Genomic DNA, 18,168 nt, shown 5'->3' on the forward strand with positions numbered 1-18,168 from the left:
CAATGGGCTGGGGTCAGGACAACCCCACACGCGGCACCCTCCTTGGTGCCAGCAACTCTTCCACCTTACTGGGGAGCTCCTACTGAGGCCTCCTCCACCCCTACAGCCTCGCCCAGTCCTCCGGTGTAATAATCACAACTCCACAAACTATGTTAGCTCTCTTCAATACCTTGCTCAGGGGTTCTCTCCCTCCCCTCGCATCATTGCAGCGGTCAAACTGCCAGCATAAGCTTTGCTGCTCAGCTCTCTGCCGCAGAGCTCCTGCTCCTGCTCCTGCTCCTGCTCCTGCTCCTGCTCCTGCTCCTGCTCCTGCTCCTGCTCCTGCTCCTGCTCCTGCTCCTGCTCCTGCAGTGGCCAGAGGAGAACTGTTTCTGGCCTCAGCCTTCCCTTCCTTATGAGGGCCAAGCCTCGCCCCCTGGTGATCAGCTGACTTACTCAGCTCCAACAGCTAACACCTGCTGCCTTACTAACTGGCAGCTAAGCCACTTCCTATCTTCAGTAGCAGGCACCCTAGTGCCCTGCTACAGGGGCTCCTGGTAGAGTTCCCCTATAATTTAACCAGCTTTTCTGCAATGGGAGTGACCTCATCCTGCACACGCAATTTTGAGCATGAATGCTTATATCCTGGTCTAGGTTCACTGATTGAAATTCAGTTACCCCATATTTATAGACAGATCACTGCAGAGAAAGACTAGACCCCACTTGTGTGGACCATGGCTGAGAGAGTGCCTCCAGTCCAGTCTAGTACCTTTAAACTGGGATGCAGTAGTGGGGAACTAGAGCACCTACCATGGGGTCCCACTCAAAGAGGGAGCAAGCCTGACAGCTGCCACTATTGCTGGCACTGTGGCCACGCAAGCCACAGACCCTGGTTATTATGCTTCTGCTAGGATGCTTTGCTCAGAGTCAAATTCTGGTGGTACTTGCACAGAAGTATATCTAAAGCAATTGTAGGGGAGTTAACAGAACTGCCCTAGATTTACCCCCGTCAGCAGAGTTATTCTCAGTTTACATCAGCATGACTAAGGACAATGAGGAACTGGGGTTCTTTACTCAGCAAGGTGTTGCCTTAGCCAGCATGTCTGCCCATGTTTTACATTTTCTCATTGTACTGGTTTGTGTCACAGTCATCCCACAAAGGCACAATTTTATGAGTTCATACAAAACACCACCCGGCTACAACAAAGGTAGAAATTGGGAGTCTTTCTGCTCTGATTAAAAGCATTCCTACAGAACAGAGATGGATTAAGGATTCATGAAGTCTCATGCAAAGAGAAAAGTCAGTGTGGACTCTGGCCTACCCCAGTAATTTGATACTGATTAAAACAATTAGCTAATATAAGGTAGGGGCAGTGCTGCTCAAAGTGGTGTGAGGTGCAATGTTTTGCTGACTGCTGTTGAAATTGGTAACAGACTTTGCATATTATATCACCATTTTTTTGTTGCATTTCACATGCAGTGTTTTTCTGCTTTTGACTTTGAGGTGTGAGGGGGAAGGCTCTAATCATATGGCCTTGTGCAGATGCTCCATTTGCATTTCTATTAATCCAGGCCCTCCTGGAGACGTTTGAGCATAGGCACAGCATGCTTTGTGTTTGAACTTGTGAGAACCCATACCACTGCTTAATAACTTAATACATATGTATAGCCTCCTTCAGACAGCCCACTAGGAGGCAGAAGCAGGGGGAGGTGCTATTAGTGTGTAGGCTGCAGGGCTCTATGTAAATGTGTTCTAACAGGAAGAAGTACCTTGCCAAGTAAAGAACCTCAGTTTTTTATTGCCAGGTTACTGGCTGATTTAGGTAGGGAAACCTGTTTTATGGGAATTTGTACATATGATAAGTCCACTGGTGAAGGTTTATGGTGTCTTTGTTAGTAACTTAGTTGTAACCCTTGAATACTAATATATTTTGCAGAGATTGCCAAACAGGAACTGGAAATTCCTCTATGCTTTTATATCCCTTTACTTGGATCCCCTGAACACCTCACCAGAAACTCTTCCCAAACAGCATCTAGACTATTAGCTGTCCAATTTAAGCAAGATATCACAATAAGCAATAACAAAATTCAGCACTTGAGCATACAGAGATTTTCATTCTTGAAGAACTTTACAAATCTGCACTAACTGCACACAACATTTACATGCAGCTATAACAGTCTGGATCCTTGCAGCAACATTTTTTTTCTGCCAGAAGACACCAATTTTATCAAAATCATAACTTTTGAAAGAGATGCCAGACCACTAGAGAGTTAGTCCCTCACTCTCTCCTACACCCAGTTAACAAGTTGAACCACTCTACGGGAAAGATTGAAAGACAAAGACATGCTACCTGGAATATGAAAGAGGATTTGAACCCATTCCTCCATGGATATATATGATAAAGACACACTAGCTGAAATGTGGAATAGGAGTTGAACCCATACCCCTGTGGGTGTGTACAAGTACCTACATGTATGTGTGTATGTGCACACACACACCCCTCTTGGCTGGTGTAAGGTTTTAAGGTCTGTCTGTTTTTTTCCATGAAACACTTTGAAAGGTCTCATTTTTATTTCAATATAGACTCCAAACAAATTCCAAAATCTCAGCATTTTTTTTGCAATGCTAAATTCTTTAGAGCTGATCGTGTCATTCAGCAAGGAAACAGGAACATTGTAGACTGATGCTAGCATTTTTTTAAACAAAAAATGTTTCTTCTGTCACCTTTTCTCCCCTTTAATGCATTTCTACTCAGTATCACAGTTCCCCTTAAAGGCTTTCTTGAAGTGAAAAAAAAGGTAGGCCAGATTTGAATATCTGTATGTGAGGGGGAAAGGATCTGAGGTACTTCCATAAATACTCAGGTGTGTGATATGTCCATGTCAAGATAGCAGTATTCATTCTTCTTGTTGTGTTTGACTTATTCCTGGAACTTAAAAACCGAGGCTCAAGCTTCAATTCTTGCATCTAATGTTCACATTCAGAGGACCAAGGGTCTTTTTTTTTTAACCTATAGAACAAGATTTTACTCTAATTTATATCAATGCAACTACAATATCAAAGAGTTGCTGAAGGTAGAATTTGGCAAACAGCCAGTTGCCTGCCATTTTTTTGCTCATTGTAGTTAAATCATGATTTAAATTCTCAGTACAAGATGTTCTTTCCCAGCCTGACTTGTTTTACAACTCAAGTAGTACGAAATGGAATTTCCTCATCAAGAAACACTCAGTTGGCGTAACACTAGTGGAACTACCTCCTATGCCATCTGTGTCCCTTAAGCCCAGCATTGGGTCGTCTTCTCCTCATGTCTCTATACCATCTTTGACCATTTTGTTACACGTGCTTGTTTACTGTACTTTGTGAGGTCCTTCATTGTACATGTGCCTTCAAGCAGTGGGCATTGCAGCAGGTGTTTATAGTCTGAGTCTCTGTGCTGCAGTCACAGGTGGTTGAACCAACAGTATAAGCCCATTTCTTTATTAGTTCCTTGGAGCATCCAACTCCAGTACATAGGTGGGTGAGATATGGCCACCTTTGTCATGGTTCATCAGCCCCTGGTGGTAAGGGCTCAGCTGCTAGAATGTCCATTTTTCCACTGTCAGGTATTTTCTTCAGCCCGTCGTTTCATATCTGTAGTCATGTCTTCTTGGGTGCGGCATTGAGAGGTTGGGTGCTGGTAAGGAAGCACCTGCATGACTTCAGATGTTTGTATGCTGCGGGATGGTCGTACAGCAGGTGTCTTGCATCTCAGTTTGTCTCAATCATTCTATCCTGCTGGCCACTGCTCTTCTGATGTCAGGTGGAGCAATGCCAGCCAGCAGGTACACACTTTTTAGGTTGGTAGGCTTCAGAAATCCTGTGATGCTTTGGCAGCTGTAATTCAGAATGGGGTCAAGGCACTTAGCATGTACAGATCTCTCCTGTACAGAGCATGAATACTCAGCAGAGGAGAAGCCAAGAGCCAGAGCACTGGTTCGGATGGCTGAGTTTGAGTGGCTAGCTCCCCATTTCAAGTTGGCCAGCTTATACAAAACATTGTTCCGAGTGCTCACCTAGGGTGTGAGATATTAAGGGGCAAGGAGCCTGAGTTGGAAGGGCAGGGATGGGAGACATAACAACATGCCACTGGTTCTTAGCTGCAATGCAATCTTTCCTGAGACACTACATAAGTGAATTTGGTATTGCTCATCCTAAGGGTGGAGGAACTGAAATAGTGCAGTCTGGCACTTTCCCCACTACTATTCTACCTCAAGTTGCTCTTCACACAAAAAAACCAAGGCAGTTGGTGGATTTTGAGGTGAACTCCTGGCCCTACTCTTATTAACTTCAAGCAAGTCTGGAATGAATTTCACCCTTCGTTTTTAATAAAATAGGGTGACATCCCCCCCCAACCTGATAAGGTTTTCTGGGAGTTGCAGTTTTTGATGGACCAGATCTATTCATGAATTTGTGATGAATGAAGCACTTATTTTCCATGAAATATAGAGGTAGGACGAAATTGGAAAGAAGCCAAATATTTTGCTTTAACATTTTAAAAGTTACACTTTTTTTTTTTTTACTCTTCATTTCAAAATGACATTCTGATTATAAAATTGAAAGTGCAAACAATAGGGTGACCAATTCAGTTCTGGATGTATGAAATTTTCTTTTCCACTCAGCCACCAGCTCAGGTAGGATCTTTAGCAAAGACCATACTAACCAGAGTATCTCCATGGTTCTTTGCTCACCAGGACATGGGGTGAGGAAAACCTCTGTGGAATGGCACAAGCAGATTAGCTGGCTGGAGAGGGGTAGGTAAAACTGAGCTCTGGTGGTAATTCATTGCCATGTCATAACAGTAAACAAACCAAATCTGCTCCTCACTTGAGTGCCCAAAAGGAAAAACTGCAAAAAAAAGTACCACCAATTTTTTTTCTTTTTTTTTTTTTTTATTAGAAAGCAGATGGATGTAAGCAACCATCAAATCACTGGTGCTTTAGTTCCAGTAAGTCCTGCAAGAATTATTTATACAATCCCACACAAGTAACAGTGGCTACACAAAAAACTGTAAACTTCTATGTTTGTTGTTGAGGTTAGTGTTACTTACAGTTTACTTTTTACTTTCAAGCTTGTTACTAATAACATGAACCTATTTTTATTAATTTGCATTAAGTTTGTTTAACACCAATGAAACAAACCAGAAATATATCATGTGTACCATTTAACTAGCTACTGCAGAAAGCTAATCATGTCAAGTTTATGTCTATTTCATTCTTTTAAAATATGATTGTAGAATAAATGCTTGGTTCTTATCTTACAACAGAAAGGAATAAATTCTCCAGGTATCTTTGAATAACAAAGAAATGAATGTTATAACTAGTGAATAACAAAGAAATGAACAAGCTTAATAATCTCCAATTTGGTTTTTCACCATACATAATGATACAGACACTGTGAGTGCTATGGTCCAAGTACATGAAGAAGCAACCACAAGTACTGAAAATTTAATTAAAAGTCAGAAAGCCATTCCAATGAAGACTCAGCAGAAAGCCATTTATTTTTAAAATCTAATATATTCTTCATGACTAAAGGCTAAAGCACACGCTGACTTACACATTTAGCTGTAACTGATTTAAGCTACTTGATGATTTTTTTGCGCACAGGGTGGTGCTCAATTTGCAATGGAGTAAATTGGCAGAATTTAATTTGGTGGATTTTTTTAACTCTGTAAAAAGAATCCTCATTAAAACCTCACGATGGGCTGTATACTTTTTTCATCATTAACCAACCTAACTGCAGGTAAAAGAGATACAATTATGGATTTATATAAATCCTATTGTCAATTTACAGCTCAAAGACTGGTGAGTTACCTCATTTGAAATAGGTTATTTTTTTCCCCTTAACCTTTCTTTGTTTTAATGAGGATTCAGTTTGTCATTGTCTGAGATTCTGTTTGCAGGAAAGTATCTCATAAATTGAAGGCAGTGGAAGGAATAAGGATTCCTGCTGAATTTGAATCCTGATGGAAAATTATGGTCTTAAAATTCAATCTTTCAGTGTTCCACTTAGGCAGGCAGAACTCAGCTGCCTCTCTCCTGACCTCTCAGTCCCTATAACTGTTTTATTTCTTATTCCTTAGGGCTTTCCATTAGTCTCCTTACCCGTTCTCTTCTTTCTTCTCTCCTACATGTGCTCCCGCCTGCCTCCAAAGCACCACCAAATTCTTTGTTCTGCTCCTATTCATCCCCGCAGGAGTAGCATGACTCACTTTATCAGTACCATCACATGTTATTGGCAGAAGGCAATGAAAGGCCATCTCCTGTCATGCTTTTAGCTTGTGGAACTTCTGCTGCAGTAAATGTGAGCTATGCAGAAAAAAACAATGGCAAGACATGGTTCAAACTCAGGAACACTATAAAGATAACAGACTGCAGAGACTACAGTAGATAGCTTATTGCAGGGGCCAATCTATCATGGAAGGTTGAGCCCAAGATTGGGCCCCACTGTAGTCAGTAGAGCAAATAAATTCTCAGTTGATGTTAACTGTTCTACCTCCATTGATTTCAGCAGTGCTAAATTTACACCAGTTAAATATCTGCCCCCTGTAAACCTTATTCATTTCAAGGGTATCTGATACAGACTTTTAGCACCTTGATAGACAATACATCAACACCAGCAAAACTTCAATTCAGTTACTGCAGCAGGTGCCATTACGGTGCCCTGGCCTTAGGTGGCAGGAAAGCCAGTTATAGCTTGCTTGAGTTGAGCAAACTCCTTGGGACAGAAGTAGATACCCAAACAAGTATAACTTCCATTGGTATCATCTAATCTCTTTGGCTAGGGACAGACTTTATACATAAACTGGTTTAAGTGGTCAGAAACTGGTTTAAACCTGTAACAGAACAGATGTTCAGTGTGCACAAACCAGTTTGAAAATGGCTGAAACTGGTTTGAAATAAATCTGGTTGAACATAGTATCAGACTTAACTGATTTGGGTCAAACTGGTTTATGCAATATCTGTCCCAGACCCCTTTGCTGATTTAAGATAAACCAGACACCTGCAGCATCCTGGCATGCTCTCCAGGCTGGGTGGCCCCACCCCCCTATTCCTTGCCTGCAGCTCCCCCACACCCTTCCCCACTCCCTGCTAAGCAGAAATTCCCCACTCTACTCTGCCTTGCTGAGGAGGTAGCTGTGTATTAGCTAGCAGACCACATGCTGGTTTTGGTCAGTGCTGAATCAACAGGTAGAAACAACAGGCAGAATCAACATGTAGCTGCTAATGTCCCTCTGTTGTTTTCTTAATGGGGTGATAAATGCTGAGTTAGAGGGTGATAAACACTGTTATCAATTCCCTGCTAGGCTAATCAGGGCATCCTCTGGGGGCCTGGCCACACCCCTCCTCAGCTCAGTGCTGTGGAAGGGATGGGAAGACTACTCTAACAACCCACAGCTTCTAGCCTGAGCCACTGCAGGCATGTGCCTGCGTTTATGGGATGTCTGTCCGGGTACAAAACTGATGTAGCCTAGCCAGGTTAGATTAACCTGCAAAGGTTGAATCAATTCAGGCTTAGGCTTTTTGAATGCCTCTCCCTAGCCTTTTTCTCCTCCCAAGGAACATCAGTTCAGTAGTAAATTACATATTGTATAGTTCTGCTTTGGTGTATCTGTTCCTTCTTACACTAGCCCTTAATCACCAAATAGGGGTACAGGTCTTTGACAGAGGGGGACTGAGTTATTCAGTGTGGACCATTTTGTGGCAGCGATCAGAAATAGCCTCTTGGCCTAAACTAAAAATGCTGCCATCCAGCCTTTGGTACTAAGTCTGCAAATGCCTGGGTTCTAATTTAATTCTAATTAAATGCACTTGTGTGGCACACTCATAGAAATGAAAAGCCAGGGGAAGAACTCTCATGAAAACAGGCAAAAAAGGAGGTAGAGATGAGAAACAAATGTAAAGTGGGTTTCAAAAAGGAGTAGGTCAAGAAATGGTAAAAACAACTGTCAAAACTTTTAAAAGTCATAATTTAGAAGACTTACAGATGTCTAAATGGGAAACACAGGGTGGAGTACATCAGCCTGAAGACAGGTTGTATGGCCATACCTACAGGATACACCTGTAATTACTACAAAGTGAGCACATCTACATGAGATGCTAACTGTGCAGTAGCGTGCCAGACAAAAACCGTGCTAATATGCTACTTCACAATAGTATTAGGCTACAACACAGTAAGCATCACTAAAAAGCTGTGCACCGGTGCTACTGCACAGTACTGCAAGTTCCAGCGTATTGATATCTAATGAAAACAGGCAATAAAGGAGGTCGAGATTAGTACTTGGTAACCAAGCACTAAACTTAATGCTCAGTAACTACAACACATTAAATGAACATGTAGATGCACCCCATAGGTACTTATGTGGCTCTGTATCTGATTCAGAAAGAGCCACAATTCTAGATCATTTGTTTGTCTTCATGTACTACACACAGTGCGAATCCCCTGCGTTGGTACCTGTGGATCCAGCTATAAAGCTCTAAAATAGTTAATGCAGTAGGGAGGGAGGAACATTGTTCTGGAACAAAAGGAATAGATTCTGACGCCATGCAGTTAATCATTCCTAGTTTCTTTGATTGTTGATTAAGTGCTTTGGATACTGCTTTTAAATTATTCTGGTTAAAGAACTGTAACTGTCTTGATTGTTGGATAAACTGGACATTGTGCTGCTTTTAATTTTTTGGTATTGCTCTTTTTTGATGTTACGGCTGATTATTGTACCTATTATCCTGACTGGTTAGATAGATTAGACAGATATTGCTCTTGATCCCCTCAAAAATTTTTTATTGCTACTGGTTGGTTGTGTGTGTGTGTGTGTGTGTGTGCGCGCGCACATGCGCGTGCACACACGTGTGCGTGCACACGTGTATTTGTTTTATTTTTCCCATGCTACTATGCCTGCTTTGAGCTTTATGACTTTTCAAACAAAGAATGTCATTGAAGCACAGTATTTTCACCATCTGGTCTCTTCAGTGGTCAGGATTTTTTCTTTTTTTCTTTGAACTTTTTATTTTACATGAGAATTAACTTACAAAGTTGTCTTTGGCTTGCTAGTTGATTAGTTAATTATATACCAAAATTAACCTTTGTTAAGCTCTGTAATAGCACCTTTTTTATCTGAGTTGCCAAACTGTATGTTAAAATTCTTAATGATCTAAGATAAAAATCAATAATTTGTACAACTTGCGTGTATGAACTAGGGAAGGATATGTATCATTAAAATGCATTCTAATGATAACCTCAAGCTCAAATTGAAAAAGGATATTCCTTAGAGAATTCAAGGACAACACTTTTACCAGACTTACCAGGGAAGGGGCCAGGAAAGCAGCTAAACAATGCTGCCATGAGGGACAACAAAGTTGCCCTGAAGCTCAGAGATAAATCAAGCTTAGACTAAGAACAAGATTCTGATTTGTGATGCTGTTCTTTGTTCACTGTTTATATTCTGCCTGAATTTGCTCTTGTTTATATTCAGTAATAATGCCTCTCTTCTATCAAAGCAGAAGCTGATTAACTTGAGAGCTAATGTATTATAATTAATGGCCAAGAGAAGCTAATAATCTTCATTATACTGAGGACAGATAGATTATATGAGTTATTGTTCTAAAAAGGATAACTTGCTTTACAGAGGTTCTGGTAGAGACTCTACAGCTGAGGTTGCACTGAGATTTGTACATTAAATCTGGACTGAAATCCCTCTGTTTTACATTTCCTAATTCAGATTTGGTACCATGACCCTTTAAAGACAATTATATTTTTACGTAATATTTCTTTTTTTAATAAATGTCTATTTGATACTGTGAAAAGAAAAGTATTTTAAAATCCTCTTTCCTTCAGATTTCTACCTCAGCAGCTGATTGTGTCAATACAGTACAAGGCAGCACTGAGGAGAAGCACGCTGTACCTGTTCTCACCCCACCAGCTCACAAACTGGAACTGCGGTGCTGTGCACTTCCACATGAGCTCTGCCTCTCTGCAAGGTGCTGTGCTTACACAGCTATACTGTTTCCCTTTCAGCAGCCAGCATGTACAGAGTAAATTGTCCTAGTACACCACAGCAGGGTGCTGCCTTTTACCACATAGTCATTAGGCCTGTGCGAAGCGGCTAGTATTCACTTCAGATTCGGTTTTGGCTGATTTGGGGGACAGTGATTCAATTCAGTGATTCGAATCACTGTCCCGAATCAATTTGGCTACTGCCAAATCTTCGAATCACACAAGCCCATCCCCTTCCCGCTCCCCCAGCCCCAGCAATGGCTGCCTTGCCCACCCCAGCTCCTGGCACTTTGAAAAAAAAAAGCCCCAACTCACTGGGTGCTGCTGGGCAGGGAGGCGATCCCCACTGCCCCCCACTGCATGGAGGGCTCTGCACAAGCCCTCTGACTTTCGCCCACTACCCCCACCCACCCCGGGTCCCAGCCCTTTAAGAAAAAAAACAAACCCAAAATCCCTGCCCTTAACAGTTCCTGCCCAGCGGAGGGCGATCCCTGCTGCCCCCCGCTGCCCTGTGCCATATGGTGGGGCTCTTTCATGAGCTCCACAAAGCCCTGAGGCCACTGCAAAAGCTGGTGAGTGCGGGGGGTGGGGGAGGTTCAGGGGTTTTTTTTTCTTAAAGGGCAAGAGCTGGGGCAGGTGGGCAGGTTGGGGAGCTTGTGCAGAGCCCCCCCATGCAGTGCAGGGGGGTGGGGGGCAGTGAGGATTGCCCACCCACCTGGCAGCACCCAGTGTGTCGGGCTTTTTTTTAAAGCACTGGGAGCTGGGGCAGGTGGGGCAGCCATGGGGGTGGGCTGAGGGAGTGGGTGGGGGTAGGGGCCTGGCAGGGACCCCCTATGGTCCCCTCCCCCCTCCTTCAGCCCCATTTCCCCACCCCGTTCTTACCAGCTCCAAGTCCGGCTCCAGCTCCCTGCTGCAGCAGGCAGAGATTGCCCAAATCATCGAAGCTCTCTGAATCTTTTCTGAAGATTGGGAGAGCTTCAAATTGATTTGGACTTTTTTATTGGTCCCCTGATGTGATTCAGATTGGGAGATTCAGCTACCAAATTGGGCCAAATATCTTCTGAATTGAATCACCACCTGAAGCTTCACACAGCCCTAAAAGTCATGCCTTCTCCTGCAGATCTATTCTAATAACATCTTGGAGATGGGTCACTTTTAATATTTTAAAATTAAACAAGACTTATTCCCTTTTACTGGGCACTTTGTTGAATTATATAATGAAAAGCCAATGTGTCAACTTCAGTGTTTCTTCTATTGCCTAATGTTGTGGAGGCTGCTCCTCTAAAATAAAAATGTCAGATCCTGCCTTTGTGCAACATGGACAACTTCCAGCTTCCATCTTTATGCCCTGCCATTAACAAGAGATCATGCTCTGGTAGGACTCCAGAAGTAGCTGCTCCCTCAGTAGCTTACTAGAGAGCCATTCAAGTATGAGCAACATGAGGAAATCACATTACTTGGAATAATGGAGAGATACTGAGGTTAGAAGCAGTTCAGAAAGCAAAGCTTAAGCACAGAATTAAGCAGCAGAGCTCCTAACCTTCTCCCTGGCTCCTGCTGCTCACTGGTCTCCAGCTATTTTTTTGAGCTCCTTGGCCACGCTAACAGCCCAGGCCTGGAATCATAACAAAAACCCTCTTCCCTTGCGGTCCTCAATTCCCAATAGAATATTCATTTTCCTTCTCCTCTTTTTGTATCTTTTACATGTTTTTATACTTATAGTAATTCATTTTACTGTATCCAAATGAAGGAAAAGGCAAGAAAACATGTACTTAATGTGAGGCCCCCTCCATTCCATTCATCAACTGATCATCCTCATAATCCTTTCCAGTTACCACCATCTACATACCATCACACTCATCCCAACCAACCAATATGAAGGCTGAGTTCAGACCATACATACCTTATACTAATACACACAAGTATACAGGTTTCAGTTCTGTAATTTCTACATGAAAAAGTAATTCTAAATTCAGAATGACCAAAGGTGCCCAAGTCATGCCTTCACATGACTTTCCTAAGCATTATGGAGAAACGTACCTCACAGTCACCACTTGTACTCTGATACCACAATACACTCACCAATATAAAAACACAGGGAACGGCATATAATATCATTTTTGAAGCCACATCCACTCTTGGCTGCTTCTGTTCCAGAGAACTGAAGAAGGGTTCAACAATGCCCACAAGCTTATCTATATTCCTCCCAGCTATACAGTTGGTCCAAAAATATCACCCACAAAAATCCTTGCTTCTAGCATTCTTTCTGGACCATCATGGCTACATCACCCCAATACTACCATTGAACAAAACAGACCTGTAACTCCTAAATATGATTGAGGTTTACAGATGGTCATTGATGAGGTAGCCAGTCAACTTCAAGACATGGCTTTTATAGAAATAAAAGGAGCCAAGTAAAGACCAATATTCTCAATTCAGTTTCACCATTAAGAACAAAAGACCTTGTCGCAGGCACTTCCACGCCCCGCTCCTAATAAGACTCAAACTTGGGAGGGGGAGATGTGTCGCAGGCACTGAAGTGCCTGCTCCTAAAGGACAGGTGTGGGTTGCTGGGGCAACCACAGAGGTCAGCTGACCAGAAGGGGGCAGGGCCTGGCCCATATAAACAGCGGGGCTGAGGAAGAAGGCAGTTGCCCTCTGGCAGTTGTAGAAGATGGAGTTCTGTGGGAGTAAGCAGAGCATGAGAAGCCTGATGACTTGAGTACCTTAGGAGGAGAATACCAGGCAGAGGAACTCCTGGCAGGGATGGTAATGTTGATGAGCCAGAAGGCTTAGAGTTTACGTTTTAAGCCAGGAAGCTAGAATTTGTGTTACAGCTGATTGGCTTATAGGTTTTGTTTATTGTAACACTGGAGGACCGGGTGAGGCTGTAGGGGTTGGAGAAGGCCTCATGGGAGCTCCCCAGTAGCGTGGGGGTTCCTGGCACCAGAGAGGGTGCCACGTTTTGGGGGTTGCAGAGACCCCAGCCCAGTGGGGCAGCGTTGTGCAGGGCGAGGAGCCCAGTGCGGTTGAGTGGTCCGGGAAGGTGGGTCTGGGGGCCAGGCATGGCTACGGCCACCTGAGCCCCAAGCGCGGGGAGCACGAGGCACATGGGCCCCAGTCCGGGTGGGAATTGCGCGAGCAAGGCCCCAGTGTGGGTGCAGGTGCGAGTAGAGCCCAGGGAGGGCGATTTGGCATTTGCATCGGGATAAGCCCCAGGGAGGGGGCAGCTGACTTCCTGCCCTTTGGGCAGGGGGCTGGACTCGATTATCTCCCGAGGTCCCTTCCAGCCCTGATGATGATGTCTATGAGGGCATACTGGAATAAGGAGCCCCAGTGAAGGGCGAGCGTACAGGTAGGAGCCCCAGTGAAGGGCGACTACAGGAATAAGAAGGCCCGAGGGAGGGTGAGCGTACGGGGAGAGGCCCTGGAGAGGGCCGCCAAGAAGAGATAATAGACTTAACAACATCCAGGACAACTGAGAGGCTTGGGGCGTGGTATTAGGGGTGGTAGGAGCCACACACAGCCCACAGGGCTGGGTGCACTAGTTCGACCTACACGGGACAAAGGGCTGGGATACCTAAGAGCACCGTGCTCAAGAGGGTAAAAGGCAGCCTCCCTTTTATAATAGTTACCAGCAAGACGTGGTGGGCAAGATAACGAGGGTGCATGGACACCCACTTGGCACGGTAGGGGGCGCCAGGAGAGATCATGGCTGCTCCTGGGTCCCTGCCCTGTGACAGACCTAAAATAAGCTGTTTGAAGCATTTTCTAGGTAAAGGCAACTTTGTTTATTTAAGTTCCACTAGAGTTGGAAACTAAAATACAGACTTCATTGTGCAGACCTATTTGCAATATTTACATTGGGACAAATGTGTCTACAATTCATAATTCTGGCACCTTTCCATATGTGACACTTATGAGGCTAGTGAATATTCTAAAGGGGATGACCTCTGTTGACTGGACAACATTTTAAAAAATGCCTTCCTGGGATGAAGGGAAATTGAACAGATAGGGCAAGGCCAGCTGGAATATGGGAATTATCAGTCAAGATTGCTCCTCTCATACAACTGACAGAGTTCATTGCACAATTGCAGGCTGAAGGTTGTACAGTTCCCTAAAGCCAGTTTAATAAATAAGAAGGTTATGGGTATGTGACTGCTCAAGCATGAAGAAATGTTGTTGATATATTTTCAGAAACTAATTTTTTTTCTTTAATAACCTGCAGGGCTACTTCTCGACAAGATTACCAGTCAGCTTTGATAGTCTAGGTTACAACAAATCTGAATAACACTCTAATTCTTTAGACTTATTTTTCTTACCAGTTTGCTTTAATTATGCAGAAGTAAAAGTTACATAGGGAAAGTAAAACTGACTCTTTTCAGCTAACTATAAGAAAACGGAACAAGTTATCAGAGAGGTTACACCTCTTTAAAGATGCAAATTGATAATGGAGCTGTATATCAAAACAACAAGAGTACTGTTAATTTTTAAAAAGGTGCAAATTGCTAATCTTACTTAAGGCTTTTTTTGAATAACTTATTAAGCATCCTATCAGTGAAATTTTACACAACATTAAACACTTGAAAAATAGGAAATGATAGAAAATGCATATATCCTCAGTTTATCTCAGCTGCTAAACTTCTGCCACTTTCCTTGAACACCACGGAAGATTATAAATCAGAAACTAACCTTTCTGTATTTACATGATTAATATGGGACCACATTTTGCCTCTCCCCAAGACGCACAAAAATAGGGGAACTACGGTTAGAAGGGGACTCGTACAGCAGAACTGTAATGCCCCAGTCCTCACATCCCCTAAGCTCCGAGTCTAGATCCTGGATTGCTATAAATCAGCCTAGCTCCACAAAGTCACCAGAGATGTCTATTTATTTTAGCTGAGGATACCACCCTTGAAACTTATACTCTCTGGTCACTTGCAAAACCAGGCCCAGTAAGATATTATGGGGCAGGTGTTAGAGGCCAGGGCGAACCCACTGAAGTTAAGGCTTAACAACCTCTATTTTCTATTAAGTGCTTTCAAGAGTGTGGAAAAATGATGCTGGTAGTCAGGGAGTCTGAGGACTTTCTTAAGAAGTCAACCTCTCAATGATGCATTAAGGTTTTGAAGCACTGCTACTGAGTCTCTGCTATCCATTGGCCTCCCAGATGACTTAGGTTTATCATAGCAGCTACCAAAGCTAGCATTTAATATTATACCTTGCCTATCAATCCATGTAACCACCCACCAATGACTATCCTATATACAATACCATCTGGCCTCCATTTTCCAGATTAGTCTCTTATTTTATGGGTGGCCAACTTGAGACATTTTAAAAGGGACCAAAATTAGGTTTGCCACTTAAAAATATTAAATACGTTTAAAATTCCAGCCCAAACTACCATGACTATAACCGTCCTCTTGGAAGCTCAATTACATCTTTTTTCTTTTCCAAATAAAAATGATATAAACCTGTACATTCAGCGTTTCTCATTAGCCATATGACATGAGTCAGAGGCAACATTTAGAATCACTTTCACATGCTTCTCTGCCTCACATTTCAGGGCAGCCACTTTATTCTCTAGTAGGTAGAGGTGTAACTGGCCACTATTGCTCCCTGGGCAGTGGTGACACATGGTGCAGTAGCAGCAACCGGAGGTTCACTGGTGTGTGTGTGTGTGTGTGTGTGTGTGTGTGTGTGTGTGTGTGTGTGTGTGTGTGTGTGTGTGTGTACGTACATGCACACACATGCACACAGGCATGCATGCACATGAGACAATGTCACTTCTTTTTTCTGTCGATATATGTGTAGAGTGGCCATTTAAACACCGATTTTCAGCAGCAAAAGAGGTGAAAGCTCCCCACACAGCACTGAACTTCCAGCTGCTGCTCCTATACCATGTGCCACTGCTGCTGCTCTGCCCTCCCTGCTACTGGGACAGTGCAGGGTGTAGGGGACAGGAGAGTGAAGTGCCTCCCTGTCTCCATTCTGGCACCCCGCCACCTGTCCCTTAGGCAGTGCCTGGGACTTGTGCCCTGCTCGCCCACCCAACATTAGGCTACTGCTAGCAGGCAACTTAAACATCTAACATTCTCCCACATACTAAGGACAAAGACAATGCTTCTTGAGCAATATATCTAAAACAAAGGATTTTGTTTTAAAAAAAAAACTGTTCTAAAACAGATAGGCCAAAGAAGGAGATGGAGATCATCAGTGAGCATTGCTCATATACATAGGTGAGCAAGGGACTCATCTAATCACCTCAGAAGTCATGAGAAGGCCTCCCTTTGATTTTATGATGTCTTAAATAAGATTGTTAATGAACCATGCACAGGCAGCTTGTGTTGGGAATAAGAGGAAGTGGCCCAAGTCCTCATTTCGCAAAACAGTGGGAAGGCACAGCAAAATAGTGCAGCTACCTGGTGGCTACTGCGGCCCCTCTTGGGTACATGCAGATGATAGATCCACCACCATTTCTCCAAAGTTCTTAATCCAGATCCCTTGGTAGATTCCTGTATATGCACACCCTGTGCTCTGTCTACCCCAAGTAGCCAACCAGTAATGATTCAACTATACCTCAGTGGGCTATGGGTGCTCATTTAGGACAGGTTTTGGGTTCAGTTGATTTTTGTCTGGTATTAAGTTTCTAACTAGCTGACACATTCTATTGGCTGTTGCACTGGCACACTTATACTGTATCATCTTCTCATCAGGATTCACTGGGAATCATCTCAAGATCCTAAAAATCATTTGCAAGTGTTAGCATCACAGTCAGGATGGTAAACCCGTCAGATCTAAATTAAATGTTTTGCTTTCTTTTGGTTTTGATTGATTTGTTTGATCAAGCCCAGACTGGGGAAAGAAGGAACACTGCCTATTAAGCTGAAAACGTATGATCATTGTAAAAAACTACCATTTAAAGCATACTTATCTTTCAAGTACATGCTGTGGATCCCTGCTGAAAACTGAAGAAATAAGAGAAGGGGAGACAGAGGCCATTTTGGTTGCAGAGGAGTGGGGAGCTGGAAAAGTTTAAAAAAAAAAAAATCAATGTGAGGTGTTCCTGAAACTGAGTTTTAAGTTTCCACTATTTGGTGGATAGACTTTCAAAAAAAAAGAAAAAAAAGAAAGTATCTTCTTCTGGGGTTTACTTCTCTCCGCTTTTGTTAATACCTCAGTGCTGAAATAGCAGCTCTCATCTTCATTCATACCTACTATTTGTACGATCTCAGTTGTATAATAAATGGTTTCACTAAGACATGTGAGGAGCAACACAACAAGCTTCAGCTTTCATTTTCTGAATACTTCTTTTGTTAGGGTCACCAAACCTTCTCCCATCTTCTCCCCTGAGAAAGCCTGAGACCCCTGCCTTTTAATGTGGCTCTTCACAGACACAGGGGTCTGCATGCATCATCCTCAGTGCAGAATTAAGGGCTTCATTACTGCTTGTTTTCTTGTATTTTAAAAGTGTTTCATGCACTTCACACATGCTATCCATGCACTTTTGTCCAGTCTTCATGCTAGGACAGTGGTTATGAAGAATTACATGCAATATATTCATTCCATGTCAAGATTAACAACTGCAGAAATCAGAATTTGACACTTAACCTCTACAGGCATATGCACAATTCCTGCTTTCACTAGGAAAACTCATCTTTCATTGGCAAAAACTATTCTTCATGCCAACATTTGCAATGATGCACTGGACAAAAAAAATGTTATAATTTGGTTATAAAACCAGTGGAAAGGCAAAATTTTCCAGCTCTGTGCATAGATGAAATGTCAAGACAATTTGAAATACTTCTTAGAGGTAAGAACAAAAAGGACAAATAAATAACAAACAACATATGTGCAATGTGAAGAAACACCTTAATTTGTTGTGTGTATGTGTGTTTTGGGTTTGTGGTAGTTTTTTTTTCTTTTATAGAAGAGAAAATACATAAACATGAAGATGCGAGGCATTAGATGTGATGCTTAGATACTGCAGTGATATGTGCCTTAGGTCTGTAGGTAGCAGAACAGACAGATCCCGAATACATCTTATTTATTTATTACCGTAGGCCCAATACAAGTGTTATTTCCTGACATTCCTTTGACATCAGTGGCCTTTATTGTGTAGTGACACCACTAATGTGTACACAGTGCTCAGGAAGAAA

This window comes from Crocodylus siamensis, chromosome 5 (assembly GCF_052110815.1).
Source record: "Crocodylus siamensis isolate JL-2025a chromosome 5, ASM5211081v1, whole genome shotgun sequence".
In the NCBI taxonomy this organism is placed as follows: domain Eukaryota; kingdom Metazoa; phylum Chordata; order Crocodylia; family Crocodylidae; genus Crocodylus; species Crocodylus siamensis.